General features: G+C 37.2%; 1 non-coding gene across 1 annotated transcript; it reads right to left on the reverse strand.

Moving 5' to 3' along the window:
* Positions 1-16,069: 16,069 nt before the first annotated feature.
* On the reverse strand, positions 16,070-16,233 carry LOC132522528 (U1 spliceosomal RNA). The gene has a single exon (XR_009541268.1). It is a non-coding gene; the product is annotated as a U1 spliceosomal RNA (small nuclear RNA).
* Between the last annotated feature and the right edge of the window lie 1,096 nt (positions 16,234-17,329).

Genomic DNA, 17,329 nt, shown 5'->3' on the forward strand with positions numbered 1-17,329 from the left:
TGCAAGTGTGGATTATAAGACTCCAGAGAAAGTTTGTGGAAAAACAGAGATCTGAAACCATAGCATTATGGAATATCTTCTAGGGAACTTTTCAATCATGAAGGCTGCCTTGATAAATTTCTGGTGAATCCTGATGGGAGAATACAGAAAACAGGTAATTGGAGGCTCTTCTATCTTCTACCTGGAGAGAGATTTACTGTAACACCCCTAGGTTTCTGGGGTGGGGGGAGGGTGATAATCCTTTTGTTTACATAATTCTGAAAAGGGGCGTTTAATTTTAAACATTGGTTTGAAAATAATTTTAATTATGTAAATAATATAACTAATGGAAAATTTAAAAGAAGGGAAAAAAAGTGACCATTAATCCCAGTACCTTAAAACAATTATGATAACAATGAGCTGATGTTTTATACAGTTTACACAGTTATAATCATAATATAAATAATCTACTTCTTTTAACACTCTTCATACTTTCCACCTTGAATATAGGTTTTATAATGATTGATTTAACACTAGCCTCATATTTCACTTGATGTTTGTAACAATTTACTTAACTACTTTCCTACTTTTAGACATTTAAATTGTTTCTAAAGGAGTTATTTTAAGGATTGTGACAAATATTTCTAAATGCCCGAGTATTTAAAACAAAAAATGAAAACAATAATGAAAAAACAGACAGTCATTTAATGACAAAGGTGGAAGGGCAGCCACTTACTTAGAACCACCTCTATGGCCCTCTGGTCTAGGGGTCATCCCACCTCTGATTAAACACTTCTGTTACCATACTTGGGTTTGGCTGTTCGCTGCTCAAAAGCCAATACTTAAGAGGCAAGTGTTGGTAGAAAGAAAAGTTGCTTTAATCAGAAAAACTGGCAATCTGGGAGAAGGCAGACCTGTGTCCCGAAAACCAACTCTGAAGATGCTGCTCAGCCACAAAAGTTTTTAAAGGGAAAGTTTTAAAGGGGAAGTAATTTCAGTTAATCATGGAGATAGGGGATCAGACTCATCACCATCTCCCACTGCATGCAGGCTTGTCAACGCCTCGCAATCTTGCTTCAGATGCTATCTTGTTCCATGGTTTGTTTGTGAGATTACTGAAGGGGAAGCTAGGGAAGAGATCTGGTCATCTGTTAATTACTTACTCTTCATTTCTACTTCTTCGATCTGTCAGCTACAAATTGGCACTTGCCATTGGCACTTTCCATCTGCCTCTACAAGGATTAAATCATGTGCTGCTGCAACTGCTGACTTTCAACACCCTTTGAAAGGAATACAGGGTGGAGAGTAGAAATGAGGCACTTTGTGCTCTGGGAAAAACTGGCAGAACTGGTCTTCAGACAGTTATTTTCAGGAGCCGATTTTATGAGCCCAATTTTTGTATCTCCTCATATCTAGAAAAGCACAAAAATCCTTCATGGTGATGTCTGCTCCTCGTGACTAGCAGAAACCTTCTGCAAAAAAAATGTGCTTGATTGCATGTACATCAAAATCACATATATACTGACCTTTCCCCTTAGCTCTTTGGAGCAGTTTCTCAGAGCTCTCTGATGCTATCTCCCAGGCTATAGTCCTCATTTTGCCCCAAATAAAACTTAACTCTCAACTCTCACATTGTGTACTTTTTAAAATTGACAATCTATGGAAAGAACCAACAGATTAGGCAAGGTATTGTGTGATCAAAAGATTTGAAAGGTGTGCTTTGGGCTGGAGATGAGTAGAGCATGGGGGTGCCTGGTTTAAGGTTAGTTACAGTATAGCTTTGCTCAAGTGACAAGGCGAAAAGGACCTCCTTCAGAGAGCTCGTTCGTGCAAAGAGCTCTTTCTTGCCAAAAGTTGCTTACACTTCCAGAGGGTGACAAGGATCAAGCCCAAGACACAGTCCTGAAGCAGAGGATCTGGTGGCTTCCTGGAGCTATCTTCCAAATGGCGTCTGTAAATACATGTGTACTTCTAAGGAACTGTTGAGTTCTCCCTACTGTTTTAGGAAAACAAACTATTTTGGTTGTTGAAGGGTTTGTTTTTTTTTTGCTGTTGTTTTACATCCCAAGGATAAGTTGCTTTCTCTTCATCAGCAGTTTCCATAGTGTATGGAGCAGAAGTCTCCAACTGGCAGCCCAGGGGCTAATCATGGCTGCAGATCTGTTTGGTTTAGCCCAAACAGGGTTAAAATTATATGTTAAATTAGTTGCCAACGTTTAAAATTCAAGAGATTTAACATACAGACCTAGATTTTTTTGTATCTTTTGAACAACTGGAGGATCTGGTAATATAGAACCTGTATTTTTACTTCCCGAAAATAGCCTGGATCTCACTAGTATCTGTGCCTAAAAAAAAGGATATTTTTTTCCTTTACCTCTGGCCAGCATCATTTATTTAAATTATTTTCCTAGCCTCTGTGACATCTGAATTTGCAACTCTCATGTGCTGAATAACTTTTGTCTTTGTGCCTTTGTATCTGCACAAAGATAGAAATACAAGTGAGGAACAAGCAACAGGGGCACAGACTGACTTTTATTTAGGATAGAAAGCTATTAAACAATTATAACAATACTTAGTAAATGCAATAGTTGTGTGTGATCTTTACAAGCACAGAGCATAAAAGAAATACGCTGAAGGTAAAAGAAGATGATATGGAGCCACTACTAAAACACTGACTCAGCCCTGAACCAGAGAAGCTTTCGCATTCTACAGAGAAACAAGTAAACACATACCCGTGGTCAAGATGGGTACGTGTTTATTTGTTTGCATGTCTAAATTAGCATAGGGAGATTTGCCAAAGGATGCTTACCCTACAAAGGACTTAGTTCTTCTCAATTATTCCTTTTATTTGATTTCATTTTATTTTATTTTTGACATTTGGATTAATCTCCGCTCAGGCATTCATCTATAGGAAAAGAAAAAGCAAAACATTAACTGGTATCAAGTCACATACAGTGACAGAACTGTCATCTTAATGGAAATATGGAAACTGATGTGACTTTTTTACTTGGCTTTATTAAACTACTTCGAACACAAGTGTAATCAAACACTGGATTTAACAGATTTTTATGATTCATTTTATATTATGTACACAAAAAAATTACTAACAATAATCTGATGAACTCCAATATACCCAACCCTCTGCTTACGAAATAATCCATTTAAAGAAAAGTTAATTCCCTCTGTACCCTTGCTCTATCACATGTTCTTCCCTACCCCCAACCCTAAGGTAATCCTTATTCTATATATAATGTTCATTACTTTTAAGGATGACATTTTATTAGAGAGATTCACTGATCAATTTTATTTCTTCTTATACTTCAAATTTATATAAATGGCATTATACTTACACATTGTTCTATACCTTGCTTTTTTTTGTTCAACTTTTGAGATTCAACCATGTTAATATTCAGAGTTCTAGCTCATTCATTTTGGCTGCTGTGTGACATTTTTTGTAAATATACATCTGAAGAATATAATATTTTCCAATTTTTTACTAGTAAAAATATTTCTGCATTGAATGTATTGACCTTATTTTTAATGCACCCCTTAAACCTATGAGGGCAATTGCAGCTGGCTCATAGGATTTATATCTTTTCCACATCACTAGATTTTGCCAAATTCTTTCCAGTGAGTTATACCTATTAACACTCATACTAGCATTGTAAGAGAGTTGTTTTGCTATAACATTGTCAATACTTAAAAAAAAAATTACTTAACAAAAACCAAGAGGTATAAAGTGGTATTTCAAAAAAGAACTGCAATCCTACAGCCTGTGGAACAAAAACCACATTCACAGAAAGATAGACAAGATGAAAAGGCAAAGGGCTATGTACCAGATGAAGGAACAAGATAACCTCAGAAAAACAACTAAATGAAATGGAGATAGGAAACCTTCCAGAAAAAGAATTCAGAATAATGACGGTGAACATGATGCAGGACCTTGAGAAAAAAATGGAGGCAAAGATCAAGAAGAGGCAAGAAATGTTTAACAGAGACCTAGAAGAATTAAAAAACAAACACCTAGAAGAATTAAAGGACAAACAAACACAGATGAACAATACAATAACTGAAATGAAAAATACACTAGAAGGAATCAATAGCAGAATAACTGAGGCAAAAGAACGGGTAAGTGACCTGGAAGACAGAATGGTGGAATTCTCTGCCACAGAACAGAATAAAGAAAAAAGAATGAAAAGAAATGAAGACAGCCTAAGAGACCTCTGGGACAACATTAAATGCAACAACATTCGCATTATAGGGGTCCCAGAAGGAGAAGAGAGAGAGAAAGGACACAAAAAATAGTTGAAGAGATTATAGTTGAAAACTTCCCTAACATGGGAAAGGAAATAGCCACCCAAGTCCAGGAAGCGCAGAGAGTCCCAGGCAGGATAAACCCAAGGAGAAACATGCCGAGACACATAGTGATCAAACTGACAAAAATTAAAGACCAAGAAAAATTATTGAAAACAACAAAGGAAAAATGACAAATAACATACAAGGGAACTCCCATAAGGTTAACAGCTGATTTCTCAGCAAAAACTCTACAAGCTCCAAGGGAGTGGCATGATATATTTAAAGTGATGAAAGGGAAGAAACTACAACCAAGATTACTCTACCCAGCAAGGACCTCATTCAGATTTGACGGAGAAATCAAAAGCTTTACAGACAAGCAAAAGCTAAGAGAATTCAGCACCACCAAACCAGCTCTACAACAAATGCTAAAGGGACTTCTGTAAGTGGGAAACACAAGAGAAGAGAAGGACCTACAAAAACAAACCCATAACAATTAAGAAAATGGTAATAGGAACATACATATCGATAACGGCCTTGAATGTGAATGGGTTAAATGCTCCAACCAAAAGACACAGGCTTGCTGAATGGATACAAAAACAAGACCCATATATATGCTGTCTACAAGAGACACACTTCAGGCCTAGGGACACATACAGACTGAAAGTGAGGGGATGGGAAAAGATATTCCATGCAAATGGAAATCAAAAGAAAGCGGGAGTAGCAATACTCATATCAGATAAAATAGACTTTAAAATAAAGAATGTTATGAGAGACAAGGAAGGACACTAAATAATGATCAAGGAATCAATCCAAGAAGAAGATATAACAATTATAAATATATATGCATCCAACATAGGAGCACCTCAATACATAATGCAACTGCTAACAGCTATAAAACAGGAAATCGACAGTAACACAATAATAGTGGGGGATTTTAACACCTCACTTACACCAATGGACAGATCATCCAAAATGAAAATAAATAAGGAAACACAACTGTAAATGACACAATAGACCAGATAGATTTAATTGATATTTATAGGACATTCCATCCAAAAACAGCAGATTACACTTTCTTCTCAAGTGCACATGGGACATTCTCCAGGGTTGATCACATCTTGTGTTACAAATCAAGCCTCAGTAAATTTAAGAAAATTGAAATCATATCAAGCATCTTTTCTGACCACAGCGCTATGAGATTAGAAATCAATTACAGGGAAAAAAAACAATCAAACAAAAAACACAGACACATGGAGGCTAAAAAATATGTTACTAAATAACTAAGAGATCACTGAAAAAATCAAAGAGGAAATCAAAAATACCTAGAGACAAATGACAACGAAAACATGACAATCCAAAGCCTATGGGATGCAGCAAAAGCAGTTCTAAGAGGGAAACCTTAGAGCAATACAAGCCTACCTCAAGAAACAAGAAAAATCTCAAATCAACAATCTAACGTTACACCTAGAGGAACTAGAGAAAGAAGAACAAACAAAACCCAAAGTTAGTAGAAGGAAAGAAACTATAAAGATCAGAGCAGAAATAAATGAAAGAGAAACAAAGTAAACAATAGCAAAGATCAATAAACCTAAAATCTGGTTCTCTGAGAAGATAAAATTGATAAACCATTAGCCAGACTCATCAAGAAAAAGAGGGAGAGGACTCAAATCAGTAAAATTAGAAATGAAAAGGAGAAGTTACAACAGACACCTCAGAAATACAAAGCATCATAAGACACTGCTACAAGCAACTCTATGCCAATAAAATGCACAAGCTGAAAGAAATGGACAAATTCTTAAAAAGGTATAACCTTACAAGACTGAAACAGGAAGAAATAGAAAATATGAACAGACCAATCACAAGTACTGAAATGGAAACTGTGATTAAAAATCTTCCAGCAAACAAAAGTCCAGGACCAGACGGCTTCACAGGTGAATTCTATCAAACATTTAGAGAAGAGCTAACACCCATCCTTCTCAAACTCTTCCAAAAAATTGCAGAGAAAGGAATACTCCCAAACTCATTCTATGAGGCCACCATCACCCTGATACCAAAACCAGACAAAGATACTACAAAAAAAGAAAATTACAGACCAATATCACTGACAAATATAGATGCAATAATCCTCAACAAAATACTAGCAAACAGAATCCCACAACACATTAAAAGAATCATACACCATGATCAAGTGGGATTTATCCCGCAGATGCAAGGATTATCAATATATGCAAATCAATCAGTGTGATACGCTATATTAATAAATTGAAGAAGAAAAACCATATGATCATCTCAATAGATGCAGAAAAAGCTTTTGAAAAAATTCAACACCATTTATGATAAAAAGTCTCCAGAAAGTGGGCATAGAGGGAACCTACCTCAACATAATAAAGGCCATATATGACAAACCCACAGCAAACATCATTCTCAATGGTGAAAAACTGAAAGCATTTCCTCTAAGATCAGGAACAAGACAAGGATGTCCACTCTCACCACTATTATCCACCATAGTTTTGGAAGTCCTAGCCATGGCAATCAGAGAAGAAAAAGAAAGAAAAGGAATAAAAATTGGAAAAGAAGAAGTAAAACTGTCACTGTTTGCAGATGACATGATACTATACATAGAGAATCCTAAAGACGCCACCAGAAAATTACTAGAGCTAATCCATGAATTTGCTAAAGTTGCAGGATACGAAATTAATGCACAGAAATTTCTTGCATTTCTATATACTAATGATGAAAAATCTGAAAGAGAATTTAAGGAAACACTCCCATCTACCATTGCAACAAAAAGAATAAAATACCTAGGAATAAACCTACCTAGGGAGGCAAAAGACCTGTATGTGGAAAACTATAAGACACTGATGAAATAAATTAAAGATGATACAAACAGATAGAGAGGTGTACCATGTTGTTGGAAGAATCAACATTGTGAAAATGGCTATACTACCTACAGCAATCTACAGATGCAGTGCAGTCCCTATCAAGTTACCAATGGCATTTTTTTTTTTTTTTTTTTTTTTTTTTTGCGGTTCGCGGGCCTCTCACTGTTGTGGCCTCTCCTGTTGCAGAGCACAGGCTCCGGACGCTCAGGCTCAGCGGCCATGGCTCACGGGCCCAGCCGCTCCGCGGCATGTGGGATCCCCCCGGACCAGGGCACGAACCCGCGTCCCCTGCATCAGCAGGCGGACTCTCAACCACTGTGCCACCAGGGAAGCCCTATTGTCTCTTTAAGGCTGCATTTGTATGGTTCCTATATATGGTCTAATTCTCTTTGTTGTGCTTTTAAGAGAAAGCAATGGAAACAATCTCCATATGAGTTCATAATAGTCATCCTTGAACTTGGACTTACATTTCTCTGTATGAATCTGTGAATAGGTTTAAGTGTCTTCTGCATTTTCTCTCTGGTAACTGGTAGCACTTAGTATTTAGTGGGAAAACCCAGAGTTAAATAGATCCTTGAGGAAGGTGAGAGAGTGGTGCCTGAGGAAACCATCTTAGCCTCAACATTTACGTGAACTTTGCTTTCTTTTTCTGCAATAGACCAAAGTTGGCTTTAACATTACGACATGTTTTTTTTTTAATTTTACTGGAGTATGGTTGATTTACAATGTTGTGTTAGTTTCAGGTGTACAGCAAAGTGATTCAGTTATACATATATTCATTCTTTTTTAGATTCTTTCCTCATATAGGTTATTACAGAATATTGAGTAGAGTTCCCTATGCTATACAGTAGGTCCTTGTTGGTTATCTATCTTATATATAGTAATGTGTGTGTGTTCATCCTAAGCTCCTGATTTATCCCTCCCCCCATGACATGTTTTAAATGACTTATAATCAAGTCAAATTTGTGCTTTAAAGAGGTACACATGCTTATCCCATGTCTTCTTGCAAGCACAAGCACATGGGGCAAACACCCGTGTGCTGCCTGCCCCAAGTTGAGAAGCACAAGGGTAAAGGACCTGGTTCTGCTCTACAAGATCATTCATTTCATAAATCCTTAATGAGGACTGACTACATGCCTGCCACTGGGTGAGGTTGGGAATACAGCAGTGAACAACACTTAAGACTTAGAGTTTAGTACTAATCAGTTTATACCTATAGATATTTCTTCCCTATGTATAGATAACACTAATGCAAACAAGCCAATGAAAGTACTGAGTACTGGAAGGAATGAAGGATGAAGGTTGGTCCAGGTGGTGGAGGAGATCTGCAAGTAGGAATAGAAACTTGGTGGCATGTTAACTGAGAAGCTGCATATGGGTGTCAGTTATTAACAGGGTTGACACTGCAGGGCACCTCCTTTTAGAACTTAAAGTTTCTCCAAGCACTAGCTTCTCCTCTTGGACAGTGTTAGGGATTAAATTGGGTGCCCTTCAAATTCATGCTGCAGTCCTTTAGGGAAGTAATTAAGTTTAAATAAAGTCATAAAGGTGGGGCCCTAATCTGATAGGATTGCTATCCTTATCAGAAGAGGAAGAGACAGCAGAGATCTCTCCCTTTCCATGTAATCACAGAGGAAAAGCCATGTAAGAACACAGTGAGAAGGCAGTTGTCTACAAGCCAGGAAGAAAGACCTCACCAGAAACCAACCCTGGCACCATAATCTTGGACTTCCAGTCTCCAGAACTGTGAGAAAATAAAATTCTGTTGTTTAAGTAACACATTCTGTGATATTTTGTTATGGCAGTTTGAGCTAACTAATATAGACAGCCATCATGATATGATTCATTCATTCAAAAGAGGTTGACCGAGCATCACCTACTATGTGTCTAGCGCTGTGACCAAAACAGACAAAATCTCTGCATTTGTGGAGCTTACACTCTACTGGAGAGAGACAGACAATATACAGAATGCATAAGTAAAATATGTAATATGTATAGTGAATGGTGATAAATGATATGGAGAAAAATAAAGCAGAGAAAGAGGGATAAGGAGTACCAGGGGGCAGGAATAAGATACAAGAGGGGTTTGAAAATATAATGAATAAACATAATTTCTATTTAAAAAATATATTTTATTTCCCTATGCTGAGAATAAAGAGGGAGAGCAGTGGGAGTTCCCTGGTGGCCTAATGGTTAGGATTTGGTGCTTTCACTGCAGAGGCCAGGGTTCGATCCCTGGTTGGGGAAGCATCCCACATGCCACTCGGTGTGGCCAAAATACACACACACACGCACACACACACACACACACACACACACACACACACACACAAGAGGGAGAGCAGTTAGGGGTCAATTGTAATCATCAAAACAAAATATGATCACCTTGAACCAGGATGATAGTGCTGGGAATTATAAGAAAATGTCAGATTTTGGATTTTGAAGGCAGAGCTATCCAGGTTAAATTTAGATAGAAAAAGAAAAGAGTGAAGGATGACTTCAAGGTTATTGGCCTAAGTAACTGGAACGATAAGAGTTGTCATTAATTGAGATGTGGAAGACAATGGAAAGGAGATGGTGCATGAAGATCAAGAGTTTAGTTGTGGGCATGAGTTCCACAAGACTGTCGTCATCCAAGTGGAGATGCTAAGTAGACATTAGATACATGAGTCGGGTTCAGAGGAGCTGCCTGGATTGTACTGTACACGGTAGGTAAAAATTTGGGGGAGCCTTCAATGCATATATGGTATTAAAGGCACTAAAGTCTGGAGAAAATTAAGGATACAAGATTGAGTTCTGAGATTCCAATAATAAGAGATTGGGGAAATGAAGAATGAGCAAAGAAGGCAGAGAAGCAATTCAAGTCAGTTCTCTCAAGTCAGAACATGCAGTCTTGAAGCCAAAAGGAGATACTTATCAAGCAGAAGTGGTGCGGTCCTATGAAAAGGAGTTAGAATCAGTGGACTGGAGGTTCTAGCAGGACTGAAGAATTACTGGAGTCAGGGCATTATAGCAAGGTAGAAGGAATTTAGGTAGATGCAGTAAGAATTTGGGGAGCTTGAAACTGAGTTGATGGAGGGTTGTAGTTAGTTCTTGATTATGACAAAGTGTAGGTGTGAGCATGGGAATGACTGGCTGAAGTGTGGAGGGCAAGGTATAACTTCCAGGACATTACAGATGAGGGGTAAATGATCTGAGAGTCCAGAGTCTTGGAATGTGGGTATTCAAAGCACCAAAATGTGGGTAGTATTTGAAGAGTGTGATAGCAATCCAGTAGTTAAAGTCATCCAGAACGAGGGGTATAAACTGTGAAGTGGTGGGTGGTATAGTTTGTGACACTGCATAAAAAGCTGGGGTTCTAAAGAAAGATTGGAAAGAGAGTGGTCTGGAAGCAGCATGAGGAGCAAAGATGACTCAGCCCATTTCCAGGGCCCATGGTAGAAGGGGGTGGGAAAGGAAACAGCTGTCACTTTAGAGGGACCAAAGAGAGAGTCTTCAATGGGTGTCAGATTTCCATTAGAGCAAAAAGGTGAACCTTCTGAAGAAAATCTTCAGAAGAATTTGAGTGTTTTATTGATGACTGATACTAAAGTTCCAGAAGGCATTGGAAGGGTGTCAAGGGTCAGAAAATTGGAGAGTGTACAGAGCCATATGTGGATTTGATTCTAGGGGTTGAAGGGTGACTTGGGAATCCTAGATATTCTCAAGTGTCTAACATTACAGGAATGGAGGGCATAAGAAGAATTATCCAGATGGTGGGAGACTGGGAAGGACAAGTGGTTGGGAGGAGGCATAGTCTTTATAGAAGCCTGTGGAAGAATTCTTTGTCCCTCCCTTTCACTCCTCCCAGGGGAGGCCTGAGGCTGGGGAGGGTTAGTCTTACGTGGAATGTGTGCAGTGGAAATATATCCTGTAATTTTGGAGATTTTAAAATATTGAAGTATAGTTGATTTACAATGTTGTGTTAGTTTCTGGTGTACAGCAAAGTGATTCAGTTTATATGTATTCTTTTTCATATTCTTTTCCATTGGGGTTTATTATAGGATATTGAATCTAGTTCCCTGTGATATACAGTAGGACTTTGTTGTTTATGTGTTTTATATATAGTAACTTGTATCTGCTAAACCCAAACTCCTAATTTATCCCTCCCCCACCCCCTATCCCCTTTGGTAATCATAAATTTGTTTTCTATATCTGTGAGTCTGTTTCTCTTTTGTAAATAGGTTCATTTTGTGCCATATTTGAGATTCCACATATAAGTAATATCATATGGTATTCATCCTTCTCTTTCTGACTTACTTCACTTCGTATGATAATGTCTAGGTCAATCCATGTTGCTGCAAATGGCATTATTTCATTCTTTTTAATGGCTGAGTAATATTCCATTGTGTATACATACCATACCTTCTTTATCCATTCATCTGTCAATGGACACTTAGGTTGCTTCCACATCTTGGCTATTGTAAATAGTGCTGCTATGAACATTGGGGTGCATGTATCTTTTTGAATTATAGTTTTGTCTGGATATATGCCCAGGAGTGGGATTGCTGGATCATATAGCAACTCCATTCTTAGTTTTTTAAGGAACCTCCATACTGTTTTCCATAGTGGCTGCACCAATTTACATTCCCACCAATAGTGTTAGGAGGGTTCCCTTTTGTCCACACCCTCTCCAGCATTTGTTATTTGTAGACTTTCTAATGATGACCATTCTGACCTGTGTGAGGTGGTACCTCATTGTAGTTTTGATTTTCATTTCTCTAATAATTAGTGATGTTGAACATCTTTTCATGTGCCTGTTGGCCATCTATATGCCTTCTTTGGAGAAATGTCTATTTAGGTCTTCTGCTCATTTTTTATTGGCTTGTTTGATTTTTTGTCATTGAGTTGTATGAGCTGTTTGCATATTTTGGAAATTAATTTTTGAGATTTAAATGTCAGATTTTACTCGGCTTACTGATATTTAGAATACAAACTTTATTTCTCTCTCACACATATTTCTGATACTTATTCTAAGCATTATGTGCCCACCAGCAGCTCTTTAGTGTTTCCTGGCAAAGGTTTTTCTTCCATGCATAGAGAGTAGCCATGGCCTTGCTACATTTCTAAACATGTTCATACTAAAGGAAGATGTCCTTTCCCAAGGTGGGAGTAATTCCCCTGGATAATTGTTTGAAGAGAGCAAACATTTCTCTCTGCTAAATGCTCTGAGTCCCCCACTTAGCCACCAAAGCAAATAAGCACAGATTAGGAAATATAAACAGGCATCTTTACAGACAGTATGAACAGATCATAATTTATCATTTATTAATTATAGCTATCAAATCTGTTTCCAGATAGCAGCTTATGATAATAAAATATACAATAAAGTTGTTAAAATTAACAGAAAATTTAAAATATTGATAGAAAAATAAACCACCATATACTAATCATTCAGGTTAATGAGTTACTATAACAAACATTAAATTTTTTTCTGAGCCTCCTAGAGGTCAAAGCAAAAAGGGATGAATTATAAGGTTCTTATGCACTTTATGATAGGACTAATGATATTTTTGGGTGCCTGTTATGTGTCACTTTTGTTATAATATAAACCTTACAACCACCCCATGAGATTAATTCACCATCCCCATTTTAATATGAGGAAATAGAGATTCATAAAAGGAAAGTGCCTTTGCCAAGATCAAATGACTGGAAATCATAAAAGTATTTTGTCTACAGCTGAACCCTGTCTTTGTTCTTTCTAAAATCCAGGAACATGGTAATAAATTTTAACTTAGTAAAGGTGTTTCTGCAAATCTTCCTTTGATATCATTGCCTGGGAGCAAAAGGAAAGGAAGAATTTGATATTCAATCATTGTAGTCTGTAGGCAATTATTTTCCTTGCCATGACCAGCAACAGGTTGTAAACTTTTTGTCAGTTTCTACTTGCCAGAATATCAGGAAGGATAGTTTGTTAGAGTGAAGAACAGTGTTTTAAATAATGGTTTCTTCTTCTTAAGTGCTTTCTACATTCTAATAATAAAATTAATTAAATCCACACTCTTTGTTATTTACTCTATGTTAGTTTCCTGGGGCTGCTGTAAGAAATTTCTACAAACTGGATGGCTTAAAACAATGAGAATTTATTTCTCTCATAGTTCTGGAGGCCAGAAGTCCAAAAATTAAGATATCAGCAGGAGCACATTTCCTATTGAGGCTCAAGGTGAGAATCCCTTATTTGTCTCTTCCAGATTCTGGTGATTGTTGTCATTCTTTTACTTGTAGCTACATCACTCCAGTCTCTGCCTCTGTGATCATATTGCCTCCTCTCCTGTGTGTCTGTGACTGATATCTCTCCTTATAAGGACACCACTTGTAATTAGAGCACACCTGGATAATCCAAGATAATCTCTGTCTCTAAAGACCCTTAACTTCATCATATTTTTGCCATAAAATATAATATTCACTTTTTTGCCATATAAGGTAATATTCATATATTCAAGGATCAGAAAGTGAATGTATCTTTGGGGTTTCATTTTTTCAGTTTGCCACAATTTTCTTTCTGGCTGCCAAAGTTTCATCTCTGTCCCACATGCAAAATACAGCCAGCCCATTCCAGCATCTTCAAAAGTCTTAACTCATTTTAGTAACCACTCAAGTCCAAAATTTCATCTGAAGAACATTAGCTCAAAAGCCCCAGATCTCATCCTGTAAATAATCTAAATCAAGTATAGGTGACAGTCGGGCATGATTCCTCCTGGGCCAAAATTTATCTCCATCTATCTATGTGTGAGACCAGAAAACAAGCTATCTACTTCCAAAATTCAATTTGAGGACAGGTATACTATAACAGTTATAGACATGCTCATTCCAAAAGAATGAAAGTGGAAGGAATAAAGGGGTTACCAGTTCTAAGCAAGTTCCAAATCCTGCAAGACAAATATCAGGTTTCTAGTCCTAGGAATAATCCTCTGTCACTCAGCTCTGTACCCCTTTGCATCCATGTCTCCACCCTTCAAAGTCATTCTTCCTTTTCCTTGAAGGTTAGCACACTTTTGTAGCTGAGTAGATTTATAAGCATGTTTCCTGTTTGCAGAATTTAGGGAGTCCAACAGACTTTTTTCATGTTGTTTTATCTCTCTTTCTGTCCAAACTGACAGTGTTTCTCCTGAGATAACATTCTTAAAAACTTTGTGGGTCTCCTGTGTGTTATAGGTATTCACATCATTAAATAAGAGGGCCCTCCACAGATCTTTCTTGGATAATCCCATCTTAATTCCTGGCTTCCTTGAGATGATTGAGTAGATCCATGAGTCACACACCTAATCTCTTTAGCTAGAGGTTGTCCAGCTGTATCTTTAGACTTCTCTCCAGGGCATGCTTTCCTAACAGTGAATCTCCTAATTTTGGCATCATTTGCAATTTGGATAGGCTGAGAATTTCTCAAACCATCAAGTTCTGGTTTCTTTTTGTTTAACAGTTATTTCTTTATCTCTTTCCTCTCTCATTTAATCATGAGCAGCAAGAAGAAACTAGGTCACACCTTCAATATTTTGTTTAGATGTCCAAGATTTTTGTTTACAAATTCTGCTTTCTATACAACTGTAGGATGCTGTTCTCCCTTATAAGGACATTGTGATGGTATTTAGGGCCTACCTGGCTATAATCCAGGATAAGGTTCACCTTTCAATATCCTTAACTTAATCATATCTTTTGCCCTTTTTTTTTTAATATAAAGTAATATTCACAGGTTAGGGATTAGGAAGTGGATATATCTTGAGGGAGGAGGGCATATTTTCAGCCTACCACAACCTGCAAAATCATTACCCTTCAGGGGAAAAGCATTTTTTGTAAGATTGTACCACCAGAGGTAGATTCAATCCACCTGATCAGTTAGCTCTTGTTTAGAGGAGAGGTTTTGATTTTAAATCTGAAAGATACTCTACACATATATCAGTAGAATAGGAGAGAAAGTAAAGCATGGTTATTATTTCACGATGAGGCTCATGCCTGCTTATACCAGGGACATATGAAGATTTGAAAGTTGAGGGCTAGTGTAAGAAAATGAAGAGGCAGAGGCAGAATTAGGCAGACTGTTGCCATGGTGATACAATTAGTATCTCACACACACACACACACACACACACACACACACACCAAAAAAATACAAATCAGAGCATGTATTTGCAGTGCTCTGAATTTTGCTTTTTAAATTAAAAACATACCTTAGGGATCTCCCCAAATCATCATCTATAGAGTGATTCTTCATTCTTCTAATGGCTGCCTCTTACACTATTCTGTGTATGTACCAAGAGTAATGTAATTCCTTACTGGATGACATTTTTCCTCCAGTTTTCTGGTTATTCTATGAACGTCCTTGCATATATGTCTTTGCACACATGTGTGAGAAGCTATCTAAGTCAGGGCCCACTTACTTACCTAACTCCTTTGGGGGTGTCATTCACACCATAATCTATGGGAATGGAACTGCCTGAAGTTGGGCCGTGTGTTAGCCTACAAGGCTGTTCCCAGTGGCTGTGAGTGAGATACTTTCCCAGAGATGAAATGCTAGTTCTAAAGTTAGAGTATGTAAAACATGAATCTGTATTCATTTACAGTGTCATTAACAGTGAGTGCTTGTGATGACCTGTTTTCTGCATGGCTTCTAAAATGTGCAACACACAATCCTGCAGAAACAGTTGCTCCTGGAGTTGTGCAACACGTGAAATATGGTGGCCCTGATTTCTCAAAACTCTATAATCAGACTGATTTAAGTAGACTATTAAGTAAAAAATAGTATCCTCTTAAAATTTGCACTTATGTAATTACAAAGGTGTTTGAGCATGTTTTATATATTTATAATCTGTGTATAGGTATGTGTGTGTCTGTGTGTAACCTCTTTGTTCATACTATTTGCCTATTTTTTTTTTTATCAGGGGAGGGCACGAACGCAGTGCCCCACTACCACAAATTATGCAGTCGAGTTTCCCCCATTTGGGGAAATCGCAGGGGTCAGCACATCCAGAGTGCAATGGATAAGCCTCGCCCTGAGAAAACCACCTTCGTGATCATGGTATCTCCCCTGCCAGGTAAGTATTATTTGCCTATTTCTTTTCTTGAGGGATTATAGATCAAGAATTTTATTAAAGACTTAAAGATGAAAAATAATTTATTTCAAATGTGCTGGATATAATTTTTCAGTGTCATTCTATTGACCACTAAAAATTTAATACAGTTTGAGTTGCATGTCTTTTGTATAAATACCATTTCCATTATATGGTAATAGAAATATCCCGTGTTTCCTTTTTAATCCTTTTTAGCCTTTAGTAATTTAAGGAGTGTGTTCAATATTGATATCCAATTTTGTTTTCTTTTTTCTCCAAATGGTTTATTATTTTCTGACACCATTCACTTAATAACACACATTTTCTTACTGACTGGAAGTGTACATTTATTGTATGCTGAATTCCCATGTATATTTTAGTTGGTAACACCTTTATAACTGAGCCAAAAGAAGAGCAGAGTTATACAAAATATGATGGAGGAAAAATAATGGATTCCATTTGGGATATGTTCATATGAGTTATATTTAGGACAAACAGGTGAAGAGGTCCATTCAGTACTCAGGATTTCTGTGTTTAGCCTCATTTTAAATCAGGCCCTCATAGATATTTAGTTGCCATTACATAATCTTGGCCAAGCCAGATTTCCCCAAATATTTTGTCTTCAGTTTCATCATGGTCTGTCTCTTATGGCAGGGGCTTTAAGTCTTGGCACTATCACAATTAAAAAAATTAAAAGAGTTCTAATTCCAACTGAGGTGACAGGTAATTCATCCCTAACTTTTTGTACTTTGATTTTGTGTAAAGAGAAGGTGTAAAGGAATGTGCCTTTTATGAATGGACAGTTCTGGTACCTTGGTTATTAATAATATAGCTTTATTTAATGGTAAAATAGTTTCATTATATGTGAAGTCTTAACAGTTCTAGGAGGAAGCTCCCTGTGGAGAATCTATGTAAGCAGTCATCTTTTTTATAAAACTGTATTAATTTTCAGAGTTCAAAGACTTGGTTTTAACAAATTTGTTTTTATAAAGTTAGCAATGAGAGTGACCTTAGGAAAAAACATTAGGAATGTCACTTCAGCCAAGAATCCTATTGGAGAAAATATTCCCTGAAGAAACCAAAGCAGTT

Source organism: Lagenorhynchus albirostris, chromosome 6 (genome assembly GCF_949774975.1).
Source record: "Lagenorhynchus albirostris chromosome 6, mLagAlb1.1, whole genome shotgun sequence".
NCBI lineage: Eukaryota > Metazoa > Chordata > Mammalia > Artiodactyla > Delphinidae > Lagenorhynchus > Lagenorhynchus albirostris.